Below are 13836 nucleotides of genomic sequence, written 5' to 3' on the forward strand. Positions count from 1 at the left end.
CAAACAGGGATATCAGGGCTCTCTCAGCCTCACCCACCTCACAGGGTGTCTGTTGTGGGTTGAGGAAAGGGAAGGTGACTGTAAGCTTTGAGCCTCCTTTGGGTAGAGAAAAGCAGCATATAAGAACCAACTCTTCTTCTTCTTCTTCTTCTTCTTCTTCTTGATTACTATGTTTTAATGAGGGGAAGGGTGTTTGAGTGTTTTATAATTTATTATTATAAAGGCTGTTTGCCTTATTTGTTAGCCGGCCCAAGCTGACTTGTCGAGAGGGGCGGGGTATAAGTTTAATAATAAATAAATAAAAATAAATAAATTTTCTTGCAAATAATCACTCTCCTGATGATATCAGCTTTTTAAATCTTAAAATACATAACAAATAAAAACAAAGCAGAATGGACATTGAGAACATGCTTTTGCTACGGGAGGCATAGTATATATTTGAATTTCAATCATTAACCCTGGTAGATTTGAATTTAAGCATGGAATTCTCTGGATAGTTGTAATTTGTTACTCTAAGATAGCAACGTTAGATTGTATTGTAATTTTAACATGGTTACATAGCAGTTTGTAACTTTAAGGTTTTGTTCTTAATCAATGCAGCCTTTAAAAACTGTTAGATTGTAACTTTAAGTTGGAGACTATAAGCATCTAGTGAGGCTCGCTCCTATGGAGCTTTTTACAGAGCTTAAAAAGAAGTTATGTTTTTTAAAATATATTTTTATATTTTTATAACTATTAAAATTATTAAAATTATTAGAACAATGTTTAACATCATTGTAATGTTTATTTTAAACATATTTTTATATGGGCTCTACTGGAAAGACGGCTGAACATTTCTTCTGAATATAGTGTTAATAACTTAAAGTTAATTCTACTTTCATTTCATTTCACATGTTTAGTGTTCTTGCGCACTGAAAAAAAGAGATTTGAAAATGCCTTTGTACTGGATTGTATTCTGGCAAGAACTCTGTTGAGAATATTACAGAATTAGGGTTACACATTAGGGTTATTTTTTAAATTGATCAGTCATTTATTTCATATTTTAGATCTCTTCTAAGGGCATTCCTCCTGCAGAGAGGAAGGCTGCTTGCCTGCTTCCCCCACCCCCCCCCCCACACACACACACACAACTATGAGGGAGGGAAGGAGGACAGGGGCTCACTGGGGTGCTTCCCAGGGCTTCCATTGGCTGAAACAGATGTCCCACAACATAGTTGGGCAGGGCAATGACCGAGCTGGTTGGTTCCTCTTCACCTCTTGCATCACCTCTATGTGCATAATGGATAGGCTGGCCCTGGTCAATGTACATCTCTCTTCAGGCTATAGCTAAATAGATTCAAGAATCTAACTTTCAACAAACGTTCTACATTCAGACAAATTTTACATTGATAATGATTTTTTTAACCTTGAAGACTCAGTGCTTCAGACTCATATGTATCTGTTCTTTTATTTAATTTTTGGTGTGCTTCAGGTACAAAATCCTGAAATGTTTTGATACAAATTTATTTCAGCACTAAGGCCCATTATGCATGGAGTGGAAGGTCCGCATTCGGGGTGGAATGGCAGCTGCTAAAATCACCAATTATGCACGCTGCAGGTGGCAACCAGGCGCAGAGTCAACGTATGCCACCGAAAAAGCTGCATTAGTGATATGTGGAAGAAAGTGGAGCTTCCCGGGACCAGGGCACAACCAGAAGCGACTCTGGAGTAGCCGCATGCATAATCAGATACTCTGGGTTTTGCCGCCGTTGCGTTCCGTCCCGTGCATAAGCGGTTTGCTTCACTTCTTCCTCCTCCGCATTCTCCATGCTGCCGTTTCAGCGGCCATGCATAATAGAGATTTTGTACAATTTATCCTGCATGTATTACCAAGGAATGTGGCTTCAATACTCTCATAAATTAATACTGCCATTATAAGCAGAGCTGCACCCTTCTAAAATCCATAGACCTAAGTGCTCAGAAGAATGTATCTCTGCTTAAATGGAACTGCAAATTACCTTACGTTTGGTTGAGACAAAAATGAGGAACCTTCACTCTTCGGTCAAAATCCATGCAATGGATATTCTAGACTGCGGCTACTAGTAGGGTTTTAAGAGAATTTAAGAGGAGAGGGAACTCAGCAGATAGAGTAGTCCACCATCTAAAGTAGCCAGTTTCTCCAGGGACACTGACCTCTGTTGTCTGGAAATCAGTAGTAAATCTGATAGATCTCCAGATTCCACCTGGAGACTGGCAGTCCTAGCCTATAGCCCTGATCCAACTAAAGGTAGTCACAATCAACTCCCATAACACTTAACACCTATCTTTAGGAGTAAAATAAAATTTTACTTAGTATTTTGGTCACCCTCTAAGTGTGATTCAAGCACAAATTTAAATTAAATCTATTCATTTTCTTTCCTGAACATTTTTGAATACTTGCTCAGTATCCCAGCAACACTGAAATGTCAGAGGGATTAAAAACAAATAACCAAAATTTATTTGGAGCCTAATATTCCATTCTAAAATACTGAGAAACATTAAGAAAGACAAAAATTCAACATGGTACTTAATATCAACTTTCACAATATCAGTTATTTTTTCTGTCTGGAGTCCAGGCTGTTTTACCATGTTCCAGTGACATCTTCTGGAAGAAAATGGAAGGTGCAAATGTTTAGACCATGATTTGTTTCATTCTTTATAGTTTAACTTTATAGTTTAACTAAATTATAGTTGTTATAACTGTTAGCCCCCCACACACTTTTATTTATTCCTACTCTTTGAAATGGAAAACATTCTCCTTTCTCCAGATCTTGTTTGTTTTCCACTAAACTGGGATCAAATTCTCAAGCATTTTCCATGCCTGCTTGCACACACACACACACACACACTCACACACACATCCCTTTCACCCATTGATCCTACCAAATTTCAGGCAGATAATGGAAAATATGCATATTTTATAGGCAAGTTACTGAATACTTACACAGAAGGCACAGGTCAGTATGAATCAGCCAAAGTGAGTCTGTTGTCACCCCCCCTTCTTTCCTGGCATTCAGAATTATACAGGGCAAGAAGGCTATTTTTAAACAAGAATTTGTGGGTGTATGTGTGAAGTGCTATCAAGTCATAGCCGAGTTATGGCAACCCCAGGGAGTTTTCAAGGCAACTGACTAAGCACGGTTGATTTCTCAGTACTTTCCATTCCAAGGTCTTACTTGGTAGACTTCCATATAAGTACTGACCCCCCTTAGAGATCTGACAAGATCAGGCTATACTATACTATTCTACATCCCATTAGTGTGTGGATAGGGAGAGCATAATTCCTCTGTTTCAGCTTTGAAACCATGTTGGTATGCATGAAAACCTGTCCATACTAAATGTGCATATATCATGCTTCTAACATGGAAAATGATAAAGGTTTAAATGAGCTTATGTCAGGTTTCTGAATCAGTTGATTGTCATGTGGGAAGATAGATTTAGTTGCTCTTCCTGCACTTAGAGTTCTTATGTGATTTGTTTCTTTATTTGTCAGTGGTAAGTTTTGAGCAATTTTAAATGTATATATACAGGCTGCTTTTAGACATAATGGCAGACTTGAGAATGGGCAGGTTGGTCCTTTCCATATCCCTCATCCTCCCCTTGCATGTGACCTGAGAACTGAATATATCTGGGTTTGCAGAAAAACAATGTTCATTCAAACTCCAAACTCTGGGTTTGTTTCTTGTTGCAGGACCAAGACTTACTCTTATGACAACAAACCATGGTATAGCACCTATTGCTAACTGATTAGTTATGTCTGAAAGTAGCCAATGGTAGTTCTGCCTGATGGTCACAGAAATGTATTGATCAACTGTGATCTTGCACATTCTAAGCCTTGGAATGGAATTATACAAATGTTTTTCTTCTTCAAACAGCGACAGGAACATGGAATTTTAAACATTAGCTTGGCTTTCAGGTGCAAGTTATTTCAGTTTATACTCAGAATGATGTTTTCCCATCTCCATTCTACATTTGCTGTTAGAAAGAGACTCAATTTATTTTAAGGCAGTTTTTGATAGTATGTACTGGAGATACTCTTTTTCAATCTTCATATAGTTTAGTTCAGCCTGCGTCACTGCTTTAGCAGCACAAGCAATAGGTTGTTTCTGCAGAAACAACCATCTGGATATGACTGCCTGTTTTTCCAGCTATTCTCTGGGTTCAAAACACTGGAGTACAGGAACAGTAGTTATGTTAGATCAGGCTTTACCAACCAGAATTTCATGAAACCCTGGGATTTCTTGATGACCCTGGAAAGGTTTCCCGAATGCTTGGAAGTTATTCTAAAATATTTTTTTAAAATACGTTAAATGTTTATTGGGTGATATGACCATATAGGATCATGTTGACTTGCCCCCCTCCCAAAATGGCCAATGTTGGGCCTCGATGGCGTGAGGTGGAGAGAGGCCTGAATGGGCATGTATCCAGCTATGCTTCCCAACCATATTCTGCACAATCAAGCCACTTCTGGAGTTTCTTGAAGCCTGAAGAATGTTTCAGGGGTTTCCTCAAGGTTTTTCAATGCTGGCCACTACTCATGTCCCCATTGCCAGGAGTGCAGTCACACAATTCTCTGAAGGCCTTCCTTGTCCTTGGATGAGGACATCTGATAGCCTCTACTTTGTCTTCATCAAGCCTGACAACATCTTTGGTAAAAACATGGCTCATTTACTTGATAGAACTGGATTAAATGTTACACCCTTTTGTCATGTTTTCTCCTAAACATAGTTCAAGGTGGTATCATATTCTTCCTTGGTCATCTGCAATGATGTGGACACCGACAATTACACCAAAGTCTTTGTGATTTGTTTGATGAAATATTTCACTTGCTGACCAAAAGAAAGTATGGTAAAATGATATACACACTAGGGATAATTAAGGTACACACTTCTGCTTATTCTGCAATCAACACTCTTTTTCACAGACTTCTCCCTACCCAGTTCTTCTTGACACACTCAGCAGCAGGGATAGAGAAATGTTGACTCATCACTACTTTAGAAGATTAAATGAATCAAGGCAAATTTGCAGTGATCTGGGGGTGGGAGGGTTGTGTGAGTGATCACCAGGCTGCTTGCTCAAGGAGTGGGCTTCGTCAGATTTGTGATGACACCCTGAGCTTCCAGTTGTTGAATTGTGGCCTTTAATTTTTCCACAACAGATTGGGTATCTTTTGAGACCCATGGACAACTGAGGGCATTGTGGTATTCAAATAAATATGGTGAGTGCCAGAAAACTGAACCAGTCCTTCAAAAACTGGTAGACTGTTGATTGGACAGAGAAACCATAAATAGCAAGGTAAAAAAGTACCCACAAATCACGGCTGACATATAGTGACCTTGTGGGATTTTCACAGCAAGAGACATTCACAGCTGGTTCTCCATTGCTTCCCTCTGCGACATGATCATAATGTTCCTTGGAGGTCTCCCATCCAAATACTAGCCAGGGCTGACCCCACTTTGTTTCCAAGACCAGACAAGATCAGGCAAGCTGGGGGGGGGGGGATAGCATGCTCATGCCTTTTTCTAGCTTTGCGTGGTTTTCTTTCAGACTGTATGTTTTTAGAAAATGATTTCTCTGGATCATTTCTAACAAGTTCCTACAAAGGCGGAATACTTCCTGGGGCTGCATTCAGTATCACAATTATTGCAAATCTTGTTTGTGCTTGCTGGGGCAGTTGCTTGCAGTATTAATGTTGCTAGGAGTTTTGACTTCTCTGTAGGGAGTTGGGGTAGTTTTCCTTTTGCTGAATTGCATTCATTACTGTTTCCATGGACATAGCTCTAGCCTGTCCATTGGTAAAAGTTTTCCTTCTGCAAATATCCATTGCCTGTTCAATGGTAAGTGCAGGCTTTTGTAAAAGTTTCTCCTTAAGCTTGCAATCAGTTATGCAGAACACAACATTGTTCCTTAGCATGAGGTCCTGAAATGGGCCAGACTCACAATGCTGGGCTTTTTCCCCCTGTTTCAGCAACCTCGTTATAATTATAATTGCCAGAACTGGTATTTCTCAATTATAGGATTTTTTGAAGGTTTGGGCTGTTAAAACCTCTGCAAACACTCCTTGCATATTTTTATAGATCTCAGTTTTTGCTTCTTCTATGCAGTGAAACAAGCCCACGGCTTTATCTTGTTCATTCTTTTCCTGAGCCTTTGAGACTGGTAGCAGGAGAACCACTAGACCAAAATGGCAGCTCAATGGGTGGAGCCAGTCACAAAATGGAGGTTTGTACAAAAAAACCCCGACAGGTTTCACAGCAATGTTGCAGTGCTTGGGTGGGTATTCACAAAGATAGCTACCCCACCTATAGCTTTTCAGGAGGTAGGGGTGAGTGTTTCTCCTGGCAGAGGCAAACAGTAGCTTTGATCCAGGGGGAAAGGGGAAAGCATTAATAACATGCCCCTTTCCTAACCAAAGCAAGGATGCCTGTGTGAACGTGTAAGGGATGAAAAGGAGAAGCAGCAAATGGAAAAGTATGCTGATGTTGTTGTTTTCCCAATAAGAGAAAAGACCTACATGGATCATAAAATGCTGTTTTATCTAAGGCAGTGGTTCTCAACCTTGGGTTCGGGACCCCATTTGTGGTCGCCTGGCCCCTTCCCCGAGGTCGCCAGGTTGTCCGCCTTGGTCTGGCTGCAGTCTTCCCAAGTCCATTACAACAAAGCAAATTTGAGACCAATGACATGGAAGATGGGGAAACTGTAGATGGGACACAGAAGCACCATGAGGCCCTGGGGACATGTGAAATGGGGAGACACTGTTTCCCAGTAGCAACTTCCCAGTAGCACCTTCCCAGTAGAAGAGTTGGTTTTTATACCCTGCTTTTCACTGCCTAAAGGAGTCTGAGTGGCTTATAATCGCCTTCTATTCCTCTCCGCACAACAGACACCCTGTGAGGTAGGTGAGGCTGAGAGAGCTCTGAGAGAAACTGCTCTGTGAGAACAGTTCCTAGCAGGACTGTGAGCCCAAGAAGCAGGGAATCAAATCCATCTGACCACATTAGAAGCTGCTGCTCTTATCCACTGCAAATTACCTGCTCCTCCATGTGCTGGAGGAGCCATTGTGTGAAAGAGTTGGAGCTACAGCACAGGCAGAAGACGGTGTTGCAGGAGTATGGTGTAAGTCTTTTTTGACTTGCTCCTTGACTGTTATGGAATTCTTTTTCTTTAAATTTGGACCTTCTGGCCAATGGCTTCTCATAGCAATCCAAGGAGGGAGATACTCAAGTTTTTCCTACATGGAAAGGTGATTGTGTGGTTAATAAGGTTTGCAGTTTCAGAAGAATGGAATACTTTTGTCTTCTGTGTTTTCTCTCCCTCTCTGTGTAGAGAGGACTGCTCTGGTGATGATTGAAAGGGCTCTCCCTGATCATCATAGTTCCTCCCCATATTCTTCATCAGTCATGCCACTGAGGGACCTGCGACATCCAACAGGCAGAATCGGAAATGATAGCATCTGCAAGGAGAGGGGAAAGGAGAGATAGGTAATCAAATAGTCAGTAGCTACTTGTTTGGAAGAGAGCAATATTATACTAATATAAATTCTTAAATGTATATGATTTAATAAAATATGCATGTATTTTAACAAGTTGTGAACTGCCTCAAGCCCCAATAGGTGAGAAACAGTCAATAAATCCAATAATACTAATGATAACAACAACACCTTACAAGGTGCCTGTTATGTGAAAGGAAGGTGATTGCAAGCTACTTTGAGACTCCTTTAGGTAGAGAAAAACAGGGTATAAACACCAGCTCTTTTACCTCTGCTTCTGCTTGTAGGCAATCTAAGTGGTTATTACAACTTTTGAAAGGTTCTTGCACCACTCATCAACCCATATGTGGTACTTGTGCGCCAATGAAATATGGTCCAAGTAGCAGTTATAGTAACATGTGCAGTTCCGACATTATGCACATATCAGTGGGCGTATAAGAATAAATGTCTTTGTGTTGTGTGTTTGTGTTTTCCCCTAATAGAATAAATGAATAGCTACATTTTAAAATCAGCCTTATTAACAACTTTTATTTTTGGTCAATGCACCTGACTTATTTTAGTGAGTGATTATCCAGCAATAAATGTTGCTGTGTCTGGAGAAGATTAATCCCTTGTTACATTCTGTTTCCTTCCTTTGACAGAAACAGATGGAATTTAAATTTTCTCACAGTTACTATGAGATGAGAATAACAGTTCTTAAATTAGGTCTGAGGAGGTGGCAAAACGCAAGCATTTTCTAGCTGTCTAGCACTGAAAATATGGAAATATCGTGACATGCAAATTAACTGGAATCTCATCTAAAACTTCACCTTTGGGTAGAAAATTATAGTTTCAGAATGTTTGTGTGTTTGGCTAAGAAATCAAGCAAAGGAGTTCCTAGTAAGTATTCTTGAAGCCAGAATGACTTTCTGGCTCCAGGAGAAGAACAATACTGGTTTTACTATAACAGTCTCAAGACCTTCTAGTCTGCAACAATGGGCAGTGAGATGCCCCTGGCAGGGACTGATAGGGGGGAAAAACACACCAGTTGATCTCTGTTCGCAGTTGTGATCCTTTCACAACCGCCTGCTTTTCTGCTTTTATTGTTGAAAAGACAGATTTGATAATGTATTGACAAATTGTTTCAAAATTGTTGTGAGCCACTCTGAGCCAGACAAGGGAGGGCAGCATATAAAAATTATTATTTTTTCAGGATACTATTAATGCCAAAATATGGGTGACACTCGGCTCTCTTTCTTCATGTTGTTTGGAGTCAGGGGACTGTCATTGTAGCTCTAGAAAGATTTTCCACTGAATAACATGGAACTTCTAAATAGGCATGTTCTGGATTGCTCCCTATGTATACTAAAAATTTTGTAGGTAGTCATGGGATGAATAAGGAGCTCAGGATCAATAATGCAAACAAATTAACAAGTCTACTTTTCCTGCAGGGAATTACATGCAATTTGAAAGAATATGGTCCATAGCTTGAGGGTGCTATTAGATCCATTTCTACAGGGTCAGATCGTCTTTATAGTATTCTTTGCCTTTCACCAGCTCTGACTGGTGCACCAATCACTGCCATTCCGTGACAAAGAAACTGAGCCTAGCTATCCATGCTTTCGTCACATCCAGGTTAGATTACCTTGTACCTGGATAGCCCAGATCCAGACTGATATCAGATCTCAGAAGCTGAGTCAGCCCTGGCAAGTATTTGTATGGGAGACATCCAAGGAATACCAAGGTTGTAATGCAGAGGCAATCAATGGTAAGTCATCTGTCAACAGCTCTTGCTTTGAAAGCCTCATAAAGTAGCTTGACAGCAAAAAGCAACAATGGGGCTTTAAGGGGCTGCATTTGAAGACTGTCCAGAAATACCAGCAAGTGCAAAGCATGGTAGCAAGTTTGTAACCTTAAAGCTTATAAAGAACATATTCTGCACATCTTAATTTACTGCCAGTTCATTTCTGGCACAATTCAGGGTGCAAGTTCTTCCATTTATAGTGTAACTAGTAAAAAAAGCCCATTGTATAAAGAAGACAATGGGCTCTAGCACAGTGGTCCCCAACCTGCGGGCCGCGGCTCCCTCTCCCCGCTGCCCCCGCGCAGTAAAAAACTTCCCAGGCCGCATTTTTGCGGCCTGGGAAGCTTCTTACTGCGGGGAGGGCGGGGAGAGGGAATCAGGGCCGGGCCGCGCCCGTGCAGGCCCGATCCGCGGGTGCGGCCCGATCCGCGGGCGTGGCTCGCGGGTGCGGCCCGATCCGCGGGCGTGGCTCGCGGGCGCGGCTCGATCCGTGGCGCAGAGGAGGGACTGAAGCTACCTGTAAGAGGAGGCTGGCGGCGCCTCCGCAGCTCTTCACGGGTGCTCCTCGGCGGCTGCTGACGCGGCTCGGCAGCGCTTGTAGGCTGTTTTTTTTTCTTTCTTTGGGTGGCTCCTCAAAGGTTTTTTTTGTTCTGCAAGCAGGAGGGCAAGGAGGGCCCGGCAGGCGTGCTGTGCGCACGCGTTGGAGGAGGGGCGCTCCTCGGCGGCTTCTGTTGCGGCTCGTAGGGGCTTTTTGGCTGTTTTTTTTTCTCTCCGTGGCTACTCAGAGGTTTCTTTTCTTCTTCAGCCAGGAGGGCAGGGAGGCCCCGGAAGGCGAGCTGTGCACACGGGTCGGAGGAGGGGCGCTCCTCGGCGGCTTCTGTCGCAGCTCGTAGGGGCTTTTTGGCTGGTTTTCTTTTTTCTTTCAGTTGCTCTTCGTAGGTTTGTGTTGTAGGGAGCTCCTGGCAGCCGCGCTGTGCGCGGCTGCCGAGGGCTCCCTTGCGGGCGGCAACAAAAAAGCAACTGCGAGCCGCGCTGTGCGCGGCTCGCAGTTGCTCGGGGCTGGGAATCGGAGGGAGCAATCGGCAGGCGCTGCGCGCCTGCCGATTGCTCCCTCCGATTGTCTGTCCAGAGGAAGGGTCCAATCCGGACCCTTCCTCATCACGGACACGTCCCGCCTCAGAACGCCTTACCGTTTTATTTAGTCCGTGGCGCCCGCGGCGCCACGGGCGGTGTTAAGATGGTTTAGTCCGTGGCGCCCGCGGCGCCACAGGCAGTGTTAAGATTATATGGAGATTTACTCTAGTCTAAGCCAATTTAAACCAATGAGTTTGGATTGCAGTAACTCTGCATAGGATTTCCCTGTTGAACTTCTAAACTCGGCTTGCTATTATATGAGCTTGCTTATCAAAATGCCCAATACTGTGTACCCTCATCTGCTAAAGAACCGAGGGTGGCTACTACAGATAAAGCCTTCTCCATTATAGTGTTCCTTCCATTTATATGATGTCCTTCCCACTGTTGTTTGCATAGCACCAGATTTGTTACCTTTCAGGCATCAGATAAAAATGTTGTTGTTTATCCTACCATTTTGTCTTGCATAAATATGTTGTATTCCTTTGGTCTCATGACACTATGCTGTTCACACAGTGAATCTGTAATTTTTTTCAGTTGTTTTTATTTGCTGCTTTAGATTTGAATATTTTTTATTATAGGGTTTTATCTGATGTTTTATCTGCTGCATTAAATAGTTTTAGGTGCAATTTCTAAGTTGCTATTTATAGTTGTAGTTATTGTTTTCCCAATATTTTTGGAAGACAATTAAATAATGCTCAAATCTCCTGCCTTATTTTAAAGTTTGAAACAATCATAATCTATATCCATATATTTTCTAGAAACACTTTCTGTTATACAATTGCAGTTATATATTAATAACCATTTATCATGTTTATTTGTTTTTTTCATAAATGGGAAGATACTATGTATTTGTTCCTGCAAAGGTAATATATGAGACTGATCAAATATCTGAATATAGCTTGGTTTTTGGATTCAGCTGTAAGCACACAAAATGTATATAAGGAAATCCTAACTGACAACTACCACTTAGATGGCAGCTGTGAACGTTCTGAACACACACACACACACACAACAGCTCTTTGATAAAGTTGGTCACCTTTATAGGGGATGCAATTGGCATCTCTTTATTTGTATATTCCTGGAGATTTGGGGGCAGACCCAGGGAAGGGTGAGTTTTGGGAAGGGACCTCAGCAGGATATAATGCCTTAGTCCAACCTCCAAAGCTAACATTTTCCATAGGGAAACTGATCTCTGTAGTTTGGAGTTCAGCTGTAATTCAGAGAACTCCAGGCTTCCGTTGGAGATCGGAAACCATAATGGAGAACGAATACAGTTATCTTGCTAATAACTTTGATTAAAGTTTTCAGCAGAGGCAAATTCCTATTTATTTCAGATAATATTTGTTATGAGTGCTAATATTTGTTATAATTTTTAAAAGAAATTATCCATGTGCACCTCTGACAACACTTAGAAGGCAAAGAAAATTAATTTATTGTCTTCTGTTTTGATAACACTCGAAATGTATGCCATTGGACAGAGGCAAGTAAAGATTTTATACCCACAACTCTTTATCACTGCTTGTTCATCCTTTGATAACTCTGTTTTCTGACTTGATTTTTTCTACTCATGCAAGCATTTTAAAAATTTCAGCACTCGGAGAAACTTCTCCAGTTATCAATCCGTTATTTTGTGAAACAAGCAGTATTTTTATTAATACATACAAGATAAATTTTCAAAGGCATTGAATGATATCTGATCAACAGATGGAAGACAAAATCTGATTGTCTTTCAGTGGGAAATATTTACAAGGAATATTCTTATGGAAAGCCCTGAACAATTTTCCTTTTGAAGTGAACAACATAACTCCTATGACTTTCATGGAAGTATCACTGGATATATTAAACTGTAGACCAGCATTTCTCAACTTTTTTTACCATTGAGAAACCTCTGAAACATTCTTCAGACTTCAAGAAACCCCAGAAGTGGCACAATCATACAGAATACGGTTGGGAGGTATAACTGTCCACATGCCCACTTGGGGTCCCTCCTCTTCCCACCATTGACCATTTGGGGAGGAATGACAGGTTGGCATGGTCATACACACACACACACACTAAATTAACTCGCATACATTTGGGAAACCCTTCCAGGGCTGCCATGAAACTCTGGTTTAAAAAGTCTGCTGTAGACGTTTGTTTTACTTCTTAATTTTACTGTCTGCCCCTTTCAAATGTCTGGGGTTTTAGCACAGGGGCAATATGTTAGTATGGACTGCGCAGTACAAAGAAAGCTGGTAGATAGTACTTTTTCTGCATACTGTTAGCAGAAAAACTGTATCAGCTCTCACCATGTGTTGCCTGGTATACCCTAATAATATGCAGCAATGCATATTATACTTGGGGTTGCTTAGAGTTTCCAGCTGTAGAAATTATTCATGCTTATTCTTTTGAAGCTATATATATTTATATAGAAGATGGTCTTTCTCTACTTAAGGCAAAACATGAAAGCATCATGAAAATATATTATTAAAAACATGTCAGTGTTATCCACTGGTGCTTTCCATAGGACATCTGAAACTGCATTATAAAGTTTCAGTTTAATTTCTACTCTCTGCTTCTATCCCCAAAGCTGGATCAAATGTTTTCCATAATGCAATCAAATGGATGAACACTGTCAGAAGACGAATTCAATTTATGGGTAATCCCCATCCTTTTAAGTCAATGCATATCTGACCATTGATTCCAATGAGATGCAGTCTGTGGACAGCATCTTTTATTGGATGTGAACTATTTGCATTCAAATAATTTGCAGTTTATCATTCCTTTGCTTCTGAGACTACTTTCTTAACGGAGTCAAAAGCAATGAGATGTGGCATGAAGGCAAATTAAAAATGAAAAAAGAAAGTCTAAAGGATCTAACTGAAGTAATGGTATCTACAGAAAGTAACGGGGCTATTTCAACAAGAAGGTTCTGAATCACTGCAAAGAAAATATAACGTGACTAGAAACCACCAGAACCCAGTCGGTTTCTTCAAAGTCTAGTAGAAAGCACATATGGGATTAATAATAGCACTTTGCATTTATGTAAGTACTTTTGAGTGATGGCAGGGTCATTCAGTGCTGATATTCAACGTTTTAAGAGGCTTGTTACATCTAAAAGTCTCTGGGAACAAATACCGGATTTGCTTTGCAAATAAATCACTCACACCTGATTGAACCTGGGCTTCACATTAACTGTAGAAGTCTTGAATGTTTCTGGGACCTCCATTGGTTTTGTTTCTATGGATATTTCTGTTTATACAACCTGTCAGTCTGGAACAAATAGTTAGAGTTCTGGATCCCATCATTTGGTTATAGAGAAGCTGGCTAATAAGATTTTCCAAGAAGAGATATTTGTATGGATTTATTGGGAGACAATGTCCTGAAGGCCTCCTAAAAAAACCAAAGTTTGATACATTAGATTTAAATAATT

Source organism: Paroedura picta, chromosome 6 (assembly GCF_049243985.1).
Source record: "Paroedura picta isolate Pp20150507F chromosome 6, Ppicta_v3.0, whole genome shotgun sequence".
In the NCBI taxonomy this organism is placed as follows: Eukaryota; Metazoa; Chordata; class Lepidosauria; order Squamata; family Gekkonidae; genus Paroedura; species Paroedura picta.